Here is a 24,575-nt window from a genome sequence, read left to right as displayed (position 1 = left end):
TAATCAAAATAACGATGATAACTTTATATACATTATGCTAATGGACTATGAATTACATTTATATTCTACTAATTTGAAAGTATAACAGTAAAATGGAGTTGTATCAACGAATGATAAGTAAAGAGTATGATATATCAATCAGTGGCGATATGTACATTTACCAACCTAATTATTCTTACTGTGGACTTCCTTAATTGCAGTCCAAACAGGGTAACGTTTTCGCTAATTATGGAATTAGGGGAAGACCAAACTGACCAGGTAATTAGTGAATGGAGAGAGGCACAATTTCCAATGGCAGGGACCAGCAAAACTAATTATAATATATTTGGCAATAAGTGACATACATATAGTCATATTGACTGTATATAAAAGGGCGTGTGAACATAAATTCTAAATTTGTGTTGTGCCTGAAACCTATATCGTACAGTACACACGCACACACACAGACACACACACACACACACACACACACACACACACACATATATATATATATATATATATATATATATATATATATATATATATATATATATATATATATATATGAAAACTCAACTACTTAGCGTTACAATGTAACACTGTGTCACCCAAGCAACCACCATTTTAGTTGGCATTGTCGTTCATTCTCATAACCTATCGTCAGGCAGGGTGTTATCCAGTGAAAACTTGAGTGCATTGGTATTGGTTCACAAGACATCTGTTGCTCTCGACCAGTGGGCCATGGCATATTGGTGGGTCACACCGCGGTTCCAGTTGGCAAAAGACTTTCCCAAGTCCATTAGTAGCTTGCAAGGGATTTCGTACATCAAATATTAATTAGTATCGCCTGTAAACGTACGAATTACGAAAAATCTTATTGTCTGATGGAACGCTTCCAGTCTGATGAAGTTGTATTTCCCTCAGAACTGTATTCTCGCTACCAGAATCTTCATTGGCAAATCTCGCTTCTTCAGGCCAAGAAATTTAAATTACTTCCTAAAACCCGGAATCATTTCGAGACCGCTGCCACTCGGTATTTACACCAATCATTCTCGCTCGACGGAAGATTTTAGCGCTGGAATATCGTTCAGCGAGATGAATCTTTTGAATCACAGAATTGGTCCCGAAATCTAAAAGCCTTAAAGCCTTGACGGGATAAAAATCGCTAACACCATTTCGTTCCACTGTCCCTTTTTGGCAGACTCCATTGCGCCCGTCGACCGGTTTTTTTTCGAAAACTCTGTGAATGCTTTTCCTGAAAAGCTATGATTTTTTTATTTTTTTTTGTTTTCTAATTTTGCTTGCTACTTACTCGAAAGAAAGGTCTCATATTGCATCTCGTTTAATATTCTTAACTTTAAAAATTTAGTATAGTTTTTTTTTTTTTTGTGTCTCGTTCATTTCATTTCCTCAATAGAAAAACACGATCAAAGAAAGAGGTTTTGGTATTGTATTTCGTTCATGTTCACGTCTTCCTCGTCTCTGTTCTTCTCTTTTAAATCGAAGCTCACACACAAAATATAGTCTCCCGCGCGGTAGAACCTTATTTACAATTGAAACTTCCGCATTCACGGCCGTACTGAGAAAGCGAATTAGATTATTTGATTAATAATTCCAAAATACTCGGCAGTGCGCTAACTTTGTTATTAAGCTTCCGTCCGATCACTTGCCGCATGGCGCCAACTGTAATTTGCTTCTGGAACAATTTCGTTCCTGCATTTTGCTTAAGTATTCAGGACTCAACATTGGAAGTCTGTCGCGATCACACATTTCGTTTTATGCCGTTTTTCCTTTATCGGCTTCATTCTGCATCCAGAAGTGTTTGTAAGTTCCGATTATTAAATCAAAGACAATACCAGGATGAACTTACTGTCTGGATGCTATTTGCAATTTCAGACATCCGTTCCCGCGTATGAAAATGTGACAACCTTTTTTTTTTATATATTCGTTAGACCCGGCTGAATTAGCCACGTATTCAGTTCAGTTAATGAAATGAATTCAGTACAAAAGACCCCATCAAGCAATGCAGTTCATTACTATTCATGAAGTTGCTGTTCCTCCTTCCCATCGACTGTCACACAGCGGGGTTTTTGGGGAACGCTTTGCAAGATCTCTGGAGACCGGCAGTTGCCATGCGACATCGGAGAACCGAAATTGTTCGCTTCGATGTTTTGCTATTGAAGCAGCGAGACTTCTTACAGTCGAAATAGCGATTTCAGGTATCCCTTTAACAACAACTGAAACTTACTTTACAATTTCCAAGACTCAAGTATGATAATGTAATTATGTTCATCGTATAATATTATAAACGCACTTCATGGCGCGCGCTACGCTGTGCTGGAACCCGGCATTGCCCGTCATGTCCCCATACCCTCCCAATCCCCTACCTACCCCGCTCCCACCCGAGCCGGACAAACAGGTTTGCGGGAGGAGGGTGGATGCGTCATGTCTTCCCTACCCTCGCGATCCCCTACCTACCCCGCCCTGACCCGGGGCCGGACAAACAGGTTTGCAGGAGGAGGGTGGATGTGTCATGTCTTCCTTACCCTCCCGATCCCCCACCTACCCCGCCCCACCCGGGCCGGACAAACATGTTTGCAGGAGGAGGGTGGATGTGTCATGTCTCCCCTACCTTCCCGATCCCCTACCTACCCCGCCCCTACCCGGGCCGGACAAACAGGTTTGCAGGAGGAGGGTGGATGTGTCATGTCTCCCCTACCCTCTCGATCCCCTGACTACCCCGCCCCTACCCGGCGCAGACAAACAAGAAAGATCCACTCGGATTTTATTATCATAGAAAGTTGTTCACTACTGGGAATGTCATACCAGTTTCTTTTAACTCTGACAGATTTTTTAGGGGTAGAACATGTTCGATCAACTGTCGATCTCTCATTAATCCGTTTCAAGTGGCTCGTTGAGTTTTTGTTTACCTGATATAAACAAGGGATTTGATAAAGAGATTGGTAAAATTACAATGAACTCTGAAGTATTATAGGTACTCATATGATTTAGATTCTAAAGATATCCAACTATAGTAAAAAAAAAGTATAACATATAAGATGCATGCGTAGTAGTTACGAATGTATATGTGTGGAAGCGCATAGAGTTTGTAAACATTTATATCCTCTCTCTCTCTCTCTCTCTCTCTCTCTCTCTCTCTCTCTCTCTCTCTCTCTCTCTCTCTCCCTTCCCGCAAGTGCTTACATTAGGAAACCAAACCCCGTGTGGAACGCCTAAATCTAAACAATTTGCGTAATGCGCATTCTCTCGCGCATAATCATCGCGGTATCAGTAATAGCCCTCAGGTAAAGTCACGATCAAATATTTATGCTTTGCTCGGGTGGTCTGTATACACAAGTGGAGAGAGAGAGAGAGAGAGAGAGAGAGAGAGAGAGAGAGAGAGAGAGAGAGAGAGGTGTTCAGTCTGTACGCTTTCGAAAATTAGTTTGTGAAACTTTCATAAATGCACAGCTATATATTTTCAATTTTTTGTTTGTTATTCCTTTTATATTCCTCGCTAACCGTTCTGGAATGGAATCGCTTTTAGAAACTAAAGTGAAAACATTCATAAGCATATAAATAGAGATTTTATAAAAAAAAAAAAAAAATATGTTCATTCTTACAACCACATCATAATTAGACGATTTATTTCGTGTTCCTCCAGTGACCGTAGTCATTTCCATTTAAAGTTTGTTTTGCAGTCCCTGAATTACCCAAGGAAATATTTCGAAAACCATAAACCTCACAAGGAAATCACTTTATTCGGCTGGGAATTAGTTAGTCAACTATTTAACCTATATCAAATTCTATTAACTCTCTGACCTTTATGTATATACATATATTTGCTAGTTATCTTTCTTCCGTGTAAGATATGTAAATAATTTTCCCTCTGGTTCTTCCTCTTAGGTGATATAGAAAAAGTAAGACTATGGTTTATATCAGTTATGTTCCCTTTTACACTTTCTCTCTCTCTCTCTCTCTCTCTATCTCTCTCTCTCTCTCTCTCTCTCTCTCTCTCTCTCTCTTTATATATATATATATATATATATATATATATATATATATATATATATATATATATAAATATATATATATATATTTATATTTATATTATATATACATATATATACTTATATTTATATTATATATATTATATATATGTATATATATATGTATATATATATATATATATATATATATATATATATATATATATATATATATATATATATATATATATATATATATATATATATATATATATATATATATATATATATATATATAATCAACACACAATCACGTGTGGAACAGGAACAAATTTCTGACTCACATCAGGATCGAACCCTTGCCTTTCAATTGAAAGACCTGGGTTCGACCCTGATGTGAGTCAGAAATTTATAATATACATATACACATATACATATAAAAAACTTCAGATAATTTGCTTTATTCCCCTCCCCACCTCTCTCGCTTTCAGACTGATTCTCCCTTCAGCTCCCCTTCGCCCCGAAATCCCCCTCCAAATCTCCCCAGACTGCGCCTCTTCCCAGAACATCCCGAAAGGTAACGGAACAGCACGAAACCCAGTGAAAGATCCGGAGCCCTCCGTGCTTTGGCCGACGCGCGCCTCTATAAATCTGCAAATGTAAACTGACCATCTTACTGGCTGCACAAGAAGGCCCACGCTGTTTACGTTGGCTACCTGGGCCACACGATTCAATTCACACCTTCCTCGCCTCCGTTGGGAAAGGAAATTTGGTTTTCCTCAACCCCCACTTGGGAGAGTAGAGCGCCGATTGTATTGCGTTATCTTTATAGACGTACGCAAAATATCGTCATTCATATCTCGCGAGCATGCGCAGACGTGCATAAATGTATGCTGTATAGGGAGGTAGTGCCGTCAGTGCAGCTCATGCAGTGCACTGTAGGCATTACTTAAGGTTTTCACAGCGTCCCTTCGGCCACTAGCTGCAACCCCTTCCATTCCTTTTACTGTACCTCCGTTCGTGCTCTCTTTCTTCTATCTTGCTTTCCACCCTCTCCTAACAATTGAAGTTTTCCTCCTGTTACACCTTTCAAGCCATTTTACTCAGTTTCCCTTTCAACGCTGGATGACCTCATAGGTTCCAGCGCTTGGCTATTGGCCTAAATTCTATATTCTATCCTAGTCGATAGACATCTATCTGGTCTACCGCTGTAAGACTGTTCTTTCAAGACTGAGTTTCCACTGGCTGCCTGTTAAAAGTTACAATCATCTCTTGTTCCCATGGCAACAGTGACTAGGGGGCGTACCAGGAAGATACAAGTTGATAGAACCACTTTTCTCTCGCTGTCGTTCTACAGATCACGAACTGTATAAGGCTTCTTAGATCACTGCCTCTTTATTTCATTGACTTATTTACTTATTTTTTCATTCTTTATAACTATTGGCATAGATATGGGCTGTACCCGAAGAAATCAAAACGTAAAAAACAATGTTATAAATAAAAACAGGCTTTTAGTCTAAGAAAATACGGTGCTACTTTGGCTGCTTTTGTCTAGGCGTCACCTACTCCGAGGTGCTAGTACTAAACACCGAATGGTAAATGTAAAGTAAACAGCCGCACGATTTATTAATATAATCTGTCGATCACACAATGTAGAAGTGGTTGTATATAATACTTTGATCCCCGAGGGGCTGATACTAAACACGGCTTCCCAAGGAGCTTCCGCCATGTTTAGTACTAGCACCTCGGAGTAGGTGACGAGTGGATAACAAGCCAAAGTAGCACCAAGAATACTTTGCGGCAAAAGAATATCGGATACAATTAGCCCTCGTAGCCTATTGGAAAGCGGTTTAAGAAGTTCTAGATAGATAGAAAGATACAGACACCTATAGCATAGCTGCAAAATGGCTCGACACTCCCGGGCCAGTTAGTGCGCTTACGTCATGGAGGCCTCCCCCTGTCAGGCCTGTCAGGGGTCGATCATAATTTTCCTGGGTTATTGAGGTTGATGATGTCAGATCCTGATTTTGGAATTGGATACGGGGCGTATATCAAGTTAAAATTGCCCCGGTTTTGGGGTCCGGGAGAAAGAGAGAGAGAGAGAGAGAGAGAGAGAGACAGGGGAGTTGTTAGAAAAAATTATGGTTAAATAAATAGGACTTAAAGGACAATAATTCATCATTACTTACATGAACACAATTACTGGTAATATAGATAATTTTTTTGATCACTGGATTAATTCTGGAAATTGTGTCAAATAACCTTCAAATGATTTGAGTAAATATTTTCAAATTTATTCATTCATTTAGTTTTATGCTGTTAAATCAATGACTGAATATTCCTGCTGAAAAAAAACAGTGGATTGAGTTAATTTTCAATTTCTGGTTAACTTCAATTCCATGAAGTGTTGCTGCTCCAAATGTTGAAGGGGCAATTGGCTGCCTCTATCGAGAACAGTGCTCATGATGTGCGTGCAAGTTGTTCTCCCTACCTTTCTTCTAACTTTTTTCTTCATTTTCTTCATATAGTTATCGCCTACCGCGCAAGGATCGTGCTAATGAATGGTGAATCAAAAACTTGGTTTAAAAAATGAGCAACTGTCGATAAACTTTTTTCATTAAATAAATTCTCAGAGTTAGATTAATAACTGTTTAATAGAACGGAAACAAAACAATTAGAAGATCACCAGGGTAGTGGTGGGGCTAGCAACCCCATCCCAAAATGCTTGTTGAATTGAAACCAGTAAAAGGCGACATGTGTTTGAATGATATGTATATATATATATATATATATATATATATATATATATATATATATATATATATACTTATATATATATATATACAATGTATGTATATACGTATATGTATATATATAATGTATGTGTATATGTATATATATATATATATATATATATATATATATATATAGAGAGAGAGAGAGAGAGAGAGAGAGAGAGAGAGAGAGAGAGAGAGAGAGAAAGGGAGGGAAGAAGGGAGAGAGAAAGAGTGAGGAAAGGTGCTCTTTCGTGTGTTAATTTGATCATCCCTTATATCAATTACGCCTTGCAACTATTTAATTAACATCCTTGTGAAATACAACACAAAGCACTTAAATTAAAAACCGTGTTTCACAATGAGCCAAATCTACTCCGAAATCTCTAAAAACAAAGCGGTATTCATCAAGTATGCAACAGTAACAGCTTTTCCCAAAACCTGATGGTTTTTCCGAATAATCGCCACCTCAGTCATTTAGTAAAACTCCAAAGAAATTCCCATTAGTTATGCCAAAAGGTAATGTGTGCGTGAAGGTGATGTCTTCATTGATGGTATAATCTCTTTGAACTTTCTCAGTCGCGGAAGATATGTTCGTCTTCATTCTGCTCTGACTTTTGCTATTATTTACTTTCAGAATAACTGTCTTATATATATATATATATATATATATATATATATATATATATATATATATATATATATATATATATATGATATATATATATATATGTGTGTGTGTGGATTATAGGAAGGTCCAGAAGTCATCCTTGATAACAATAACTGTCTCATTGTACGTATTAAAGGTGACAGAGATGACAAAATATTCTAAGGGCACTCCAGGGAAAGTGTACGGTAGGATTTTGAAAAGCTAAGACCGATAACAGAAGGATTTATATGGGAAAAACAAGGAATAGGGATTTATCAAGCGTTTGTTGTGAAATTGAATCGTGATATGTTTGAAAGTAAACAAGAATTGTACAGAGCAATGTGGAGGGAAACGAAGTATGTGTTAGGTTGGCTAAAGATTGGTTTGGTGTAACAATGAGGCTAAAATAAAAGTGCATCATATTTCCATCACTGTTTAACTTTATGGATGGAATAATGTGCAGATCCTGAGCACAGACAGTGGATGTTTGTGCAAAGTTAGAGATAAAAAGATAGTTCATAAATGGAGTGCGGAATGACTGATAACTGAAAATGATGCACAACCAACTGGAATAATGAAGAGGAACTATAGACTCTACAGAAGGTATTTGCTAAAGGAGTAAGGTCATGATGGCAAGCAGGAATAAGGAGATGGAGAACGAATGTTGGCATAGAAGGAGGAAGAATGGAAGCGATAGATTCAAGTTGATAATTGGGAATAACTATTTAGAATGATGGTAGGATGAAAGGACAAGTGAGTCACATAATAGGTGAAGCGAATAAGGTCGCTGAATGCATACAAAAGATTGGGAGGACACTTGGAACGTCTGCGGAGGTCAAGGCTGGAATATATGAAGGAGCTGCTAAGCCACCTCTCCATTAGGGAAGTGAAGAGCAGATGAAGAATGCGAATGAAAAAAAAAAGCTGAAGCTGTAGAAGTAAATATTTTATACAGTATATGGGGTAGAAGGAGAACTTTGAAACTGGGACATGAGGAGATATATAAGAGATGTAATAAAGTTAGCGGAAGTGAAATGATAGATCAGATTGTCTTGAGATGGCTCAGTTATGTAGACAGAATGAATAATAACCGGTTCTTAAAAAATGTATAGTCTGGGAATGTTAGTAGGAAGGAGATGGAGAACTAGAAAGGGCTCAGTGGATGATGTGCGACAAGTATTAGAAAGAAGGGGCCTCAGCTTACAAGAAGCAAGAGAGTACGTATCACATAGAGATGAATAACAGTGTGTGCTTCTGGGTGTTCGACAAGCTGCTAATGGCGCTTGTGTATAGGAATATGATATAACTAACATGATGGAAGTTTTCCGTAATGGAGGTTCATCTATGATTCAGCAATTTAAGTATGAATATGACAGTGATCATTGTCTTTCCTTTCTCTTGAGACCCACTGCCCTTTAGAGGAAAGGCTTATTGTAGAAATATATATATATATATATATATATATATATATATATATATATATATATATATATTTATATATATATATATATATATATATATATATATATATATATATATATATATATACATACATACATTATATATATACATATATATATACACATGCACACACATATTGCACAACGTTATGGTAGATCATTCTTAGAAGCGAGGTGCACCCGTTGTAATGATGGCAAGCCCACCCAGCCAGCGGTCCCGTTAAAAGTCTTAAGTACAGTCATGCATCAAACGTCATATAAACGCCGTAGGAGTCAATAACCTTTTGAGAATGGGATGCATCATGACGAAACGATATTAATAGAGATCAAGCGACGTTTGGGAGCTTTCTAAAGCACTATAGTCAGCCACCAACGCATTGCCAAATCTGCAGATAAGATAAAGAGATATATTTAAGTGAAAAATGATTGCACTGTGTATGAAAAGCAACCGTGATCTATGGCTGATTATGGACATTTGTGTGGGCGTCTAATGTCATTATATACGCATAGAACAAACACGAAACTGAAAGGAAATAAACATAACCAAACAGGCATTAGACCTAATTCCGAGAAGAAAACGTAATATGTAAATGACTGTAGACTTTTAAGGCCTCTAATTTCATCACTCTCTTCTTGTCCTAATGATCAAAGAGTCGTTTCATGTTCCTTTCTTTGCATGACTCAAACAATCAAGCTCGTTGAAAGAAAAAAAAAATCTAGCTAATTATTATAATTTTTCTTTCCTTTTTTTGCTCTTTGGAGATGCATTTATATACTTTTTTTCGGTCATTATTCTTTTGTAGGTAATGAAAATGACGTATATGTATTTACTCTGGTTTGATATCGGGATTATGAATATATTCAACTAACAAAGGAAGCTGAAGTATTTAAAAATTTACGCTCATATTTAATATTGTAATCTTATCTTTTAACTCACAGGGGCGTTGAAAGCCCTCTCTCCTAATAGTTTACAACTTCTTGGTTTACGTTGCTCACTAAAAAAAAAAAAAAAGAAAAAAAATATTGAGGATAGACAATGCTAACACGTTCAAATGTTTTGGAGAAGGATTTTGATGATACAATCCTAATCTTTGAATTTTGTCTTAATAAACTTGAATCCCAAATTCAGACTGAGAGGAGACGACAAAAGGAAGATACTTATGACTCTTACAATACAATATATATGCATATTCCCCAAAATAATTACACGCAGTTAAGGTCACTATCAATATAAAAATCCTTCATCTTTTGTATACCTCTTATCTTTCTCGCCACCTTTAGAAAATCATTTTCTTTTCGGATTTTGTGAATAATATCTCATTGCTGTGACTTCTGCTTCGTCTCTCGAATTCGCTCATCAAAATCAGTCAGTGATGTAAGTGTCAGTGATTCCCGGCAGACTGACTTATGAATTCTTTCTCCTAACCATGGGATTTAAAGCGTGCGACCACTCCTGGTCCTAGGGCATAGCGGATACATCAGTTAGTTTTGAGTTTGACTGCTCCTGGTACTCGTCAAACACAGGTACATAAGTTATTTTCCTATGTCTGACAGCTCCTGACTCTTCTCAAACACAGGTAAATCATTTATTCCCAAATTTGACCACAGTGGGGGGATCTACTGTGTAAATGTGAAACGGTAATTACGGTACAAAGTCCCATCTTCGTAAATTGGTCGACTGGAAAGAAAAGCTTCAGGATTTTGGGTCCTAGGCTTTTATTAAAACAAAGAGACCGTGCGAAAAATGAGGGGTCATTTCCAGGGGCTCTTATCAGCGGCCATCCCTTGAGAAAGTCAGGTTCCCGGAAAATAATGGCTTCATCAGATGTTGGTTGGAAGCGAGTATCAGGTCTCGTAGCCTTCAAGATTTTAGTCAGCAAGGTGCAAGAATTTTGATGCCAAATGTTTGACTTTTTTATCAGTTATGGTTGAGATGTAATCGTGACAACAGAGACTTTATTTTCGAATTTGTCACAAAACTAAATTTTTTCTTAAACAATATTTCTTCCTTTCTAACGTTTGCGAGGAGAAATTTCCTTTTATTATTTATTATTGACAGGCGATGGATGAGTATTAGTTTTTTTTAAATGCGACATCAGTTCTGATTAAAAGCCACCTTTCACGAACCGAATTATATTTTGTAGATAACACTAGGCAATGTAATAATTAGTACAAATGTTACTGATTTATACATTTCAAGCAAATAAATTTTACTGCCTAGGAAAACCGAAATATCACAACCAACATTGCGTGAATGAGCACCCAGACATTAAGTGTCCAGATCAGTCATGCACAGAACCTCTGTCGTCTTATTTCTATGTTCCTGTCTTGGTTCCTTTCTCTCTCAACCGTCTCCTTTGGTAAATACTGTTTTAAAACAGAATTCAGGCGAAAGGCCAAGCGCTGGGACCTCTTAGGCCATTCAGCGCTGAAAGGGGAAACTGCGAGTAAAAGGTTCTGAAAGGTGTAACAGGAGGAAAACCTCAAAGCAGTCGCACTACGAAGCAATCGTTAAGAGAAGGTGGAAAATGAGATGGAAGAAAGAGAATAAGAACGGAGGTACAGTAAAAGGAATGAAAGGGGTTGCAGCTAAGGGGGCGAAAGTACCTGCTAGGGTAAGCAAGACGAAAGCGGCCATGTTGCAAATTTTCCCCCGTCATTCATCTCAGCAAAAGAAAATAAGTAAATAAGAAGAAAACGAAAAAATACAAACAATAAAGAGTATCCTCTTGCGAGCAGACAATATTGGCCCTGCCTTTGCAGACCGACTGAGTGTTCCGCGGATTTCTTATATCGGATGTAAAAGCTCTTATGAGGTTTGAGACATATTTATGAGGGATGGGGAACGTTATTGGATGCGAAATTGCCCGCACACATACGTACATACATACATACGCGCCTACACATGTTGTATATAAAGTTACACAATCATTATGTGTTACCTGTTTAACAACATACATACCCACACATGTTTTAATTATACATATATAAATAAATGGGCCTATTTATATTTGTTTTCTTTTTATCAGCATACATATGATTTTTTTTACACACACATTGTATATAAAATTATGCAATCATATGTGTTACCTTTTTAACAACATACATACCCACACGTTTTAATCATACATGTATGCATAAATGGGTTTACTTTATGAAAATATACAACCATACATGTTTTCTTTTGACCAGCATACATATATATTTTTACTCACAATTGCATACATACATACATGTAATTAGGTATAACAGGTAATTGAAACAACCTTGTTAATTAACGCATCCTTGACAACTCCAGTGTAATCAGCTAAAGATCTTATCAATCAAAACGAAGCATAAAAAATAAATAGAATAAAAATAAAAAAAAAACATAAAGGACTAAATAAGAAGAAATTCACATCAAACGCGAATGAAGAACCGCGTAAAAAACGACAGCATGTTGTTGTGATTTATCAACCTTTTATCAGAATTCCTATTCATGAGGTGCTCCTCCTCTGATATGATTCAATAGGTACCATTATATTTCACGCCAGCAATATGTTTCGCATAAGGTATAGCAGCGTGGCCTCCTTCGCTACAGCATTTTTCAAATATGAAGACGGATGACGTTATTCCTGGCACGTAATGCCAAAAGCTCCTACCACAAAAAGCTCCTACCACAAGAAGTTCCTATCACAAGAAGTTCCTATCACGAGAAGCTCTTACCACTAAAAGCTCGTACCACAAGAAGCCCCTGTCACAAGAAGTTCCTATCACGGAAAGCCCTTGTACCATAAGAAGCTCTTAACACAAAAAGCTCCTACCACAAGAAGCTCCTATCGCAAGAAGCTCTTACCACAAGAAGCTCCTATCACGAAAAGCTCTTACCACAAGAAGCTCCTACCACAAGAAGCTCTTACCACAAGAAGCTCCTATCACAAAAAGCCCCTACCACAAAAAGCTCCTACCACAAGAAGCTCTTACCACAAAAAGCTCCTGCCACAGGAAGCTCCTATCACAAGAAGCCCCTACCATAAGAAGAAGCTGTTACCACAAGAAGCCCCTTTCAAAAAACGTTCCTATCACAAGAAGCCCCTACCACAAGAAGCTCTTGCCATAAACAGCTCCGACCACATAAAGCTCCTACCACAAGAAGCTCCTATCACAAAAAACCACAAGAAGCTCGTACAACAAAAAGCTCCTACCACAAAAAGCTCCTATCGCAAGAAGCCCCTACCATAAGAAGAAGCTCTTACCACAAAAAGCTCCTACCAGAAAAAGCTCTTACCACAAAATGCCCTTACAACAAAAAGCTCCTACTGACCATGACGCAATACAGAATACTGGATACCAATTTTTCTTCGGTCTATAAAGATTGTTTATATGACTGACTTGATTTGTTCCTGTAACCTGGCGACTCCACAACGATGGTCATGGACCCAGAAATTCATACTTCAGTTAAACAGCACAAATAAATGACCAAGAATCTGTTTAATTTAACTTGCATAAAGTTCATGTCTCAGAATCTTGCACAGCTTGATAGGTAACTTAATCTCTTTAAGTGGTCCGGCCAAAATGAAAGTGTCACTACAGAAATGAAAAGAAAATGTCTCTGAGGAAAATTATTGTTAGACTAAAAATGCGCCATGAGCAGCTAGGTCAAGTGTCTTCTTCATTAGGCCCAAATTAAAGGGGAGAGAGAGAGAGAGAGAAAGAGAGAGAGAGAGAGAGAGAATAACAAGATAGACTCCTAATACTAAAGGAATATACAGACAATAACAGCAGTCTGAGAAAACTAAGTTCAAGATTTGAGGTTTTCGAAGACTTAGGGATCGCAGGGCTTCAGGAACATCAAAGGAATGAAGAAATTCCAGAGCCTGGCATTGTGTGGTAATTATACATAATAAACATGATTCAGATCTGGTTGTGAACACATATACATTAATGCACAAACTGTTCGTTTCCAGGAGTTAGTTCTCCAAAAAAGAAAAAAAACTCTAAATAGACAGTTAGAGGCACACACAGAAAGGTGCATATAGAGGATAGACACAGTATGGGTAGGTTGGTGATGGTTGGGGGTTGTTGGAGAGGGGGTGGGGTTGGCTGGCTGAAAAGGTCAAAGCATTGTGAGATCTAATGGTCTCATTAATGAGACGCCATTTCAACCTCCCTTCAAAAAGAAAGAAAATAAAAACAAAACCGATCAACGTCCATACATTGTCTTAGATTGAATTGCCTTCGTCACAGCAATCGACATTATGACAGAAAACGTCCTAGCTATTTCCTCCAGTACACCAAGCGAGAGAGAGAGAGAGAGAGAGAGAGAGAGAGAGAGAGAGAGCAGCTAGTAAGGCATAACAGAATATGAAAATATTAAAATTTTTGAAAACATAAAAACAGTAAGAATTTTTTTTATATTAGCAGAAACCGTAGACGGTTTGCTTTTCTAATATAACTTTTCCAGTTTACGAATGAGGAACGTCACACTATATGGGCACAGTTTATTTTCGTAAATGCTCTGTTGGATTCCTATAAAGCAACAGAACCAACTTGGGGGACGAATATCTAGGGCTTCTAAACTCTAACCCATCTTTTTAGAAGTCTCGTCACGGAGGGCTTCATTGTGATTCCCTTCTTGGACGCATCGTGGTCGTGTAGGTTATGGACAGGCTCCTCAGTCACAGCTCGAGTAGTAGCAGACGATTAATAAGCCAGCGTAGTTATTTAGCATTCTGGGAATCGCAACAGGAAAATGGTGTCCCAATGACTACTGGATAATTTCGAGGCGTTGAGCGCTCAACTATCTGTGAGAAGGGCGGGAAAGAAAGGAAGTATCGTAGGGGATATTTACGTTACTTTTTGAGGGGGAGCGAGCTGACTCCCTTTGCTCAAAAACTAGTAACATTAAATGTATACCAGAAGTTCACAAAGGAGGCCCCGCCCTCTAGCAAGAAGTATTTAGTTCACATCTTGTCGGGGGTTCAGAATTCGAATCCGTTATATATCCTTATCATTTACTTAAAAATAATAACGTGCAGCAGTTGTTTTTTCTGAAATTTCTGCATTAATAATCGTCACATTGGTTTCAGGAAATGTGGCTGAATCAGTGGAAAAGAAGTAGCCTATTCTGGATTAGTTATTCAAAGGGAAAAGTGGTGAGTTTACATAATCTGCGAAAGATGCAGAAGTAAACTTGGTTCCCACAGATAGATATTTAGTTACTTTTTGGTTATTTAATTAGTTTTTTGTAACATACAAGATTGAAATGGACTTGGGCAATAATCGCAATGATATTTGCTGCCTTGCATTTTACAGTTGAGACGACGTAGGTTACGCTTTGGGCCTATGTTTACCAATAAGACAGCCAAAAATAAAGAGAATAAATCAGGAGTGAAAACCAGTTCATATTGGCCGTTTTAATGAGCTTCTAATAATACGTGTCTATGAGCACACCGCTTTTAAAAACTCAAGTATTTACACGTCACAGTTAACGTCAAATAAGATAAGTATGAATAGGCAACCATTAACATGAAAAGCAAGCGCTAGGGAGAAGGGCCTGGGGAGGGGAGGAGGGGAGGAGGTGAGGTGGATCTGTCAGACTACAAAAACTTTGTTAATACATTTGAAAGCTCTTGAGAATATATAAAAAAAAGTGAAAATATGTACGAGAGAGAGAGAGAAAGAGAGAGAGAGAGAGATGCAACACTGTTAGCGGAAGTTAGAACGCATATCAAAATTTGCTTAACTTTCTGCCATATTACTCGACTGCGTCTAGGAATGGAGTGTAAACTTGAGGTCAAAGGCCAATCGCCCGGGGCCTATGAGGTCATTCAGCGCTGAAATGGAAACTGAGAGTAAAAAGGTTTTAAAAGCGTAACAGGGGGAAAGCTCGCAGTTGCACCATGAAACAATTGTTAGGAGAGGGTGGAAAGTAAGAAGGAAGAACGAAAATATGAACGGAGGCACAGCAAAGGGAACGAAAAGGGTTGCAGCTAGGGGCCGTAGGGACGCCGCGAAGAACCTTAAGTAGTACCACGTGAGGTGCACTAACGACACTACCCTTCTACGGGAGTTGCGTGTAAGTCAGCCTATATTCTTTCTATCTATTGTCTTTTCTTTATTACATACTCCTGTTAATCACTACAAAATCACCTCGTAAACGTGATAAACTGCAAACAATCCCAATGGACTCAGAATAACGAGGGTCCCTGTCGACTGTAAACATCCCAGCGAAGGCAGTTGTCTGTTTACGAGACACATCATTTAATCTAAACAAGCTTTCAAGGACGTCTCTGGCTTCGGCGAGCAATATGACAAAATCAGCCAAAATCATGATGGTTATCGACGTTTGACGAGCCCTTAGGAATTTGTTTGATATCAGTGAATATTGTGACAAAATCAACAAGAAATCTGATGCTTTATTCTTGAAAAAAAAAAAAAAAAAAATTCACACTTTCATAATACACGTCATTGACTTTTACTTCTGCGAATATTATGATGAAGTCAGTGTTTTACTTCAGTGAATATTATGATGAAATCAGTCTTCTACTTCAGCGAATATTATGATGACATCAGTGTTTTACTTCAGCGAATGTTATGAAGAAATAAGTCTTCTACTTCAACAAATATTATGATGAAAATCAGTCTTCTACTTCAGCGAATATTATGATGAAACCACTCTTTTACTTCAGCGAATATTATGAAGAAATAAGTCTTTTACCTCAGCGAATATTATGATGAAATAAGTCTTTTACTTCAGCGAATATTATGATGAAATCAGTCTTTTACTTCAGCGAATATTATGATGAAATCAGTCTTTTACTTCAGCGAATATTATGATGAAATCAGTCTTTTACTTCAGCGAATATTATGATGAAATCAGTCTTTTACTTCAGTGAATAAAATGATAAACTTAGTAAAAATCCTGAGGCTTAATTCGTGAAATTAAATATACTGCTTTCATATGAAGCATGTCACTGATTTTTAACATTCTTCTAAGAAATGTTTGACTTAAGTCCCAAGACTAAATAAAGCAAAATTCTGCATCCTGCATGCGCTGCTTTACGACAACCTTTAAATGACTGATTAAATTTCAATTCATGTCATGAAAAACAAGTAAAAAATGCGCCGAAGTCTCTTCTGCGCAATCGAGTTTTCTGTACATCGTATAATCAAGGCCACCGAAAACAGATCTATCTTACGCTGGTCTCGGTATAATGCTGTATGAGCCGCTGCCCATGAAACTCTAACCACGGGTCGTGGTAGCCTGTCTTATATCGTTGCCAGATGCACGATTAAGGCTAACTCTAACCTTATATAAAATAAAAACCACTGAGGCTAGAGGGCTGCAACTTGGTATGTTTGATGACTGGAGGGTGGATGATCAACATACCAATATTCAGCCTCCTAGCCTCAGTAGTTTTTAAGATCTGAGGGCGGACGGACAGACAAAGCCGGCACAAGAGTTTTCTTTAACAGAAAACTAAAAAAGGCAAATTCTGTGGCTCGGAAACAACAAATGGTGAAGTCCTGCAAATTCCCAGGATCTCATAAATGTCAGAGCAGTAGATATGTAATTATAACCTTTTTTTCCTCGAGGCTGGCGAGTATAAACGTGGCGTATCTTTGGAGCGGAGCTTCGTCTCAATAGTTTTATTAAACCGTGTAATTAATAAGATAAAAATTATGTATCCTGGCAATCAGATTTTCGGTCTGTTAGACGTGCATGTGAGATTAAGGGTAACTGGCTACGACAGAATGTCCTTACTTCCAGATTTTGTTTCGTAAATCCCAGGCCAAGGTGGCCCTGTATGGTTTCAGAGATTTATCCGTGGCTAAATATTGGCTTTGCGTTTCAAGTACTCCTGGCATCCTCGCTCTCTCTCTCTCTCTCTCTCTCTCTCTCTCTCTCTCTCTCTCTCTCTCATTCATCAATCTTCTTTTAAAATACAAAACAAAACCAGTAAAAGCAAAGGATGGACCAATCATTCTCTCTCTTTATCTATCTTTCTACCTATCTATCTATCTATCTATCTATTCTATCTATCTACAGTATCTATCTATCAGTCTTCTTTTCGTCTTTTCCTTTTATGCAAAACAACAATAAACTACAGAATGATACAGTCATTCTCTCTCTCTCTCTCTCTCTCTCTCTCTTTCTCTCTCTCTCTCTCTCTCTCTCTCGTTCTTCACCTCCCTCCCAAGTATTCTTCTGCTTTAATAGCAAGGATAGGAGTAATCACATCGCCGTCTGTTGAACTTTGCCTGTTTACCATCACGTGGCCGCCTGCGTGACTAATCGCTCGGAGGCTGATCGTCATTAGTCCGAATTTCGGCGATTTTCTTTCGGCCGGAACGTAGGCAGAATTCATAATTTTCTCTGATTCAGTGTTTGCGTTGGGACGAGGTTCGTTATCGAGTTCAGAAGGGTTTATATAAACCAGCGCTATCAGGTCTTGTGTTCCAGGACGTTCGTCATCGTGATATTACAGATATTGACATTGAGTTTGGTAGAAATAAATTTATATACGTTGTTACTTTCCCAAGCCTGGATGTGGGGGGAGGAGAGATAGAGAGAGGTGGGGTTGGGGATGGGGGGTTGCGTTAAGAAGGGCATCCGTCCGCAAGACATCTACCAAAAGTTAAGTATACCTTAGTTTAACCAGACCACTGAGCTGATTAACAGCTCTCCTGGGGCTGGCCCGAAGGATTAGATTTATTTTACGTGGCTAAGAACCAATTGCTTACCCAGCAACGGAACCTACAGCTTATTATGGAATCCGAACCACATCATACCGAGAAATTAATTTCTATCACCAGAAATAAATTCCTCTAATTCTTCATTGGCTGGCCGGAGACTCGAACTCGGGCCTAGCAGAGTGCAAAAAACAAAATATGAAATAAGCCGTTCACTGAGAGCTAGAAGCACCTGGAAAAGGCTTATAAAAAACAGCGACCCCGACGAAGGATTAAGCTGAGATCTAGTGCACTGCAAGAGAAAGAAATATGTTTCGTATCAGCTTGGAGACTGACAGAATTTCAGACCAATCATCCCTCTCAGATCGGTCATAACTGAAGCAGTGAGACAGTTAAATAGAGAGCTTTTGCTGTTGGGGCTGATAAAATTTATAAATGCACAAAACTTATAATTCCTAAAATCTTTGTTACAAAAAGGATAGTCTCTATTATACTCTCACCAAAATCATAAGGATTTTCTACAGAAGCTTTCAAATTCGAACTCTGAATGGAATAAATGTGAGGTTTTTGTTGACCAACGTGTTTCGGTTTGACGCCGAATACAGAAAGCAAATAGAATTGGGGAAAGATAAAAGGAAATAAAATAGAAAACAAAAAAGGATGAATCTGTCTTTGAAACGGAAGAACCTGACACTCGGAAGTCTCCACGACCACCAACCGGTTTCAGGCCATATTCTTTTTCCTTTTTTTTTTTTTATCATGCAAGCAAACATTCTCTGTCGGTTTATTTTTCTATTTTTCAGATTTTTTTTTTTGTAAATTTGAAAATATTGCAATTAAACATGAGTTGCCTTATCTCCCAATGTGGCTTCTTTCATCGCGATAGTAATTTACATTAGTTTGCAAGCAGATAATATTAACTCATTAGATATCCTGTTGGCGTTTCCGCTCTGGAATTCTATCCCTGCTCCGGTTTTATCTAGGTTTTATAACCTTTCCCGGACGAAACTCTATCACTCTCTTCTCGGTTAAGCCTCACTCTCGTACCTTTCTCTTTCCAGATTTTTTTTTTTTTTTGGGGGATTTTGGACTAAAAAGGGGGCATTAGGTTGCCTGTTCCATCGGACAATAAAAAAAAATGTGATAACACCGACTTTTTTCATATGCTAAAAACCAAACAAAAAAAAAAAAATCAAGATCCTCTTGTTCAAGCTTTGGTTCTGTGAATACTGAAAAACTGAAGGCTATTTACAAAATTACTCAATTCTTTTATTAGTCTGTGAAAGGATCTCAGTGTTGAAGTGAATAGCTTTTAAGGGAGCTATAAGAGTACTGCTTTGTCTAACAATCCTATTGCCATGTTTTAGGTGTCCCTGAAATAAAAGTGTAAATCTTCCGTTATAGCTCAGGATGACTGGCATAATTAAATAATCCTCTAGATTCGTTTTAGATATCCATAAAATAAAAGTGAGCATCTTCTAAATAACACCATAAGATTGGTATTATTAATTAAGCATAAGTGAAACTCCTCTAAATCACTCCAGAAGACTAGCTCTTCGTTGGGTGAGCCGGTAGAGCTGCTGACTGTCACTCGATGGGCCGGAGTTCAATTCCCCCGGCCGGCTGATGAAGAGTTAGAGGATTTATTTCTGGTGATAGAAATTCATTTGTCGCTATAATGTGGTTCGGATTCCACAATAAGCTGTACGTCCCGTTGCTAAGTATCCAGCTGGTTCTTAGCCACGTAAAATAAGTCTAATCCTTCGGGCCAGCCCTAGGAGAGCTGTTAATCAGCTCAGTGGTCTGGTAAAACTAAGGTATACTTAACTTAACTCCAGAAGACTGGGATTATCAATTAATCACCTTGATTAATTTTAGATATCCATGAAATAAAAGTGAGAAACTTCTAAATAACTCCAGGAGACTGGAATTATCAATTAATCACCTTGATTAATTTTAGATATCCATGAAATAAAAGTGGCAAACTTCTAAATAACTCCAGAAGACTGGGATTATCAATTAATCACCTTAATTAATTTTAGATACCCATGAAATATAACTAAAACTCTTCTAAGTAACTCCATAAGCCTGGGATTGTCAATTCATCCTCTCGTCTCGATCCAGACGTTTCAGAATTAGAGGTGATTTACTTCCCATGAATTTCGAACAGGTAGTTCTCTTCTTCTTCTTCTTCTTCTTCTTCTTCTTCTTCTTCTTCTTCTTCTTCTTCTTCTCCTTCTTCTTTACCTTTGCCACGGGCTTAATTAAAGGTTCTCCTCAGCAATAGGGCACTTAAGGAGTCAATTTGCCCCCCCAAAAAAACATCCCGTTTAATTGGCTTGGCAGCATCTGAAAGGCAGCGATGTTTACTGCTCAAGGAAAAAAAAAGAAATAGAATCTTTTATAAATATGATGGATTCAGCTGACATTAAGTAAGACTGTAAGATAAAGAAACTAAAGGAAATTTATTGAGTGTGAATTTTCAAGGAAAATAAATAATTCGGTGGAAATTATAATAAAGTCACTTACAGATAAGATGAAATCTCTATCTTAATAAAAATAAGAATACAAATGTAAATTAAAGTCAATTGCTATTTAGTTTTCTGTAAAAGAAAACTGTTGTGATGGCATTGTCTGTCCGTCCGCACTTTTTCTGTCCGCCCTCAGATCTTAAGAACTACTGAGGCTAGAGGGCTGCAAATTGGTACGTTGATCATCCACCCTCCAATCATCTAACATATCAAATTGCAACCCTCTAGCCTCAGAGGTTTTTATTTTATTTAATGTTAAAGTTAGCCATGCTCGTGCGTCTGGTACCGCTATAGGTGCCAACAACACAGGCCACCACGGGGCCGTGGCTGAAAGTTTCATGGGGGCCTCGGATGAGAGTTTCATGGGCCGTGGCTAAGAGGTTCATGCAGCATCGTACGTTGTACAGAAAACTCGATTGCGCCGAAGAAACAAAAGATCTCTTATCTTGATACTTAACGTTTTCTCTCCCACAAAGAAATGAAAAGGAAATCTGAACGGTATAATCACCTTATCGTCAAAATAAAAAAAAAAAATTGTAACAGGCAGCAAACTATTTATATATAAAAAAAACATCATTCCCCAAAAGGTAAAAAATCCCTTTGATGAAAGACAGTTTTAAAAATGGACGCGCTTTACCATTTTCAACTCCACATAAAAAAAAAACTTTTTTTAATGATTTGAGCGACAGATGAAAAAATAAATTCTTTCCACGAGTTCGAGATCTTTTCTGTCAATGGCTGACTTGTTTCCCACTCAGCTGGAGGAATTATGAGTTCCTCACAGCAGGTGCTGGAGGAAACTGATTTATTACGCCTCTTGTAATGTCAGTAAATAGATAGAATTTCACTGACTGTCTCTTACATATGGACGTCGTATTGCGGTGTATATGATAAATGTAATAAATACTTTATTGTATATACGTGTATATACATGCGTGTATACATATATATATATATATATATATATATATATATATATATATATATATATATATATATATATATATATATAACGAGAGAGAGAGAGAAATTCCACGTATCTCTATTTATATGTTCATCACGTTCCATACTTTCGTGATTCAGTTATAAATACATACATATATATATATATATATATATACCGTATATATATATATGTATATATACATATTTTTTTTACCATATTCCTTTTCACTGCTTTAGTGGTGACACCAGAAAGGTATGCATGTACACAAACTATAAAAAGCTTACAGTATACATAGCAACATGCACACTCTATATACATATACGGTATATATACAGTATGCATGTGTGCGTGTGTGTGTGTCTGTCCAATGATTAACAGCCTCTGATTAGCTGCGAAAAAGCTATTGTACCTTTTTGAAACAAGCAAGGATTATGTACTTGATAGTTAGTCACCGGTGGTTGGTCACAACTGCAGGAAGAATGGCATGAGATGAGCAACTTGATCCCAGAAAATTTGCTGGGAATTTTAAGATCAACGTCTGCAACAATCTTCTACAGCTCCCCATTGCAGTGTTCGACTCTCGCTCAGCTGTAAATGGGTACCACGTTCGGCTGGGGTCAAGAAATAAGGCGTGGGACGCGCAACCTCATCCTGAGGACTTGTTCAGGAACCACCTCATATATATATATATATATATATATATATATATATATATATATATATATATATATATATATATATATATATATATATGTATATATATATATATATATATATATATATATATATATATATATATATATGACTTACACGTAACAAAGAACAATAAGGAAATAGAAGACACGGGGAAGAGAAGATGAAACACAAAGATGAAAGGAAATACCATAGTTTTTACTCTAGCGTTTTTTTAAGACCCGTGGACGCCGACATGTCACCTCGACCTCACCTCGCTCATCCCCACCTTAATAGAGGGGGGCGGGGGGGGGAATTACTTTTCTATGCGCTTCAAGAGGTCGTACATCTCATGTTACAGCCTCAATTTTTCATCCTTGCGTTGCAGGCGTAATAAGAAAATACAAGTACTATCAGAAAATACAAGTATTTTCTGATACTGTGATTCCTATAATATCTTCTATTCTTTTGCACCTGTTGATGCCAGTAATTGGTAAAGCATCTGTTTCCGGTTTATCTCTAAGTAAGAGATGATCGGTATAGCTCCGACTGATTCACAGAACTTAAAAGCTTCTTTTCCAGTTCATCTACGCTATTTCTTATCAATCTTGGCACTACAAGTGATGGCGGATACTGTTACGCTTTGCTCCCGTGATATTAAGTGTATCGTTTTGTATTCATCTATGCTTGCTAGTCAGTTTCCTTGCTAAAGCTGATAGATTTTGTTAAGTCGACTGGCAGAATTTAGGGCAATCTACCCGGGAAAAGACGCGGCCAATCAAAGAAGGCACTGGAGGGGCTTCTTGTTCATCTGTGGCTTGTCTGCCTGTACTGTGTCAGGAAATCTCGTCCCACCCCATCAATGGTCATCACGAAGAGATAAGCATATACTTAAAAGTGCATTTCTATCGCCTCTCGCAAAATCAAGGAGTAAACCTTCAAAAAACCCAAGCAAAACAAACAAACTAAACACTCACTTCTAGCGGAGTTCGTCCTCCACGGGCGGTGGGAGATGATGATTTCTTGTCTGGCCTCGACCCTTTTAAAGTTTATCCTCGAGTCGTTTTCGAGACGCTCTGAGGCAATCACGAAGTTCTCCCAAAGTCTCTTTAAGTGCATAACGACGTCTTCGTTTCCATCTTCACCGTATGGCGAATGACACTTGGATGATCCACCACCCACGAATGCTACCGCAAATACGACAACAAAAAGAAAAAAAAACAAAATTTCCACTCAACAACGCGCCCGTCCACACTGTCGGCAGCTATGCCACACCACCTTTTGCTGCGAAGCTTGTAAGACTGAGAGAGAGAGAGAGCGTGTACAGCGCTGACAGAACTGAGGTGAGGTGAGGTTGCCCACGGAGGAGGGGGTTAGAGAAACCGACGGAGGAGTTGCCTAGTGCCTGCCGGTGAGGAGAAACTGAAGAGAGAGAGAGAGAGAGAGAGAGAGATAGTTGGTCGACCGTAGCTGTTGCTGCTCCATCATATTATGATCAACTTATCAGGAATGGTTGCACACGCTGTCAGACGGTTCTCATTCACGAACGCCTGGGCGACGAAGAATAATAAAATAGAGCTCTTCGTAGTGCGAAAGAAAAGGGGAAAGATACGCACGGGCCCGGAGATAAAAAAAATAAAAAAAAAGAGGGTAAAGAAGGGGAGGGTAAGAAGCAAAGATATGAAAGGTGGCGTGGAATTCTCTTAGTGCTTTTGTTTTCCCCATTCTATCACTTCCTTCTTTCTGGTCTTTGTTGTTAATTACATCAACCTCTTCGCTTCTCGTACTTCCTACTTTCTTTTTATCTGCTTTTCCCTGAAAGCCTTGAATTCCGATGGGAAATGAATATATAAAGAAATATTCCCTTTCTCCAGGGTAGGATTCAAACTCGAGCTGT

At 38.1% G+C, this 24,575-nt stretch overlaps 1 protein-coding gene across 2 annotated transcripts in view; it reads right to left on the bottom strand.

Annotated features, from left to right (window-relative positions):
• Positions 1-24,171, bottom strand: part of LOC136825689 (GRAM domain-containing protein 4-like) — a 331,069-nt gene extending 306,898 nt beyond the window's left edge. For both annotated transcript variants that reach the window (XM_067082426.1, XM_067082414.1), the window contains exon 1: positions 23,656-24,171. The gene's annotated coding sequence lies outside the window, so the exon portion shown is untranslated. The remainder of the gene's footprint in view (positions 1-23,655) is intronic.
• Between the last annotated feature and the right edge of the window lie 404 nt (positions 24,172-24,575).

This window comes from Macrobrachium rosenbergii, chromosome 39 (genome assembly GCF_040412425.1).
Source record: "Macrobrachium rosenbergii isolate ZJJX-2024 chromosome 39, ASM4041242v1, whole genome shotgun sequence".
Taxonomy (NCBI): Eukaryota; Metazoa; Arthropoda; class Malacostraca; order Decapoda; family Palaemonidae; genus Macrobrachium; species Macrobrachium rosenbergii.
The sequence above is the reverse complement of the archived record's forward strand: the minus strand, read 5'-3'. Positions and strand labels throughout refer to the sequence as shown.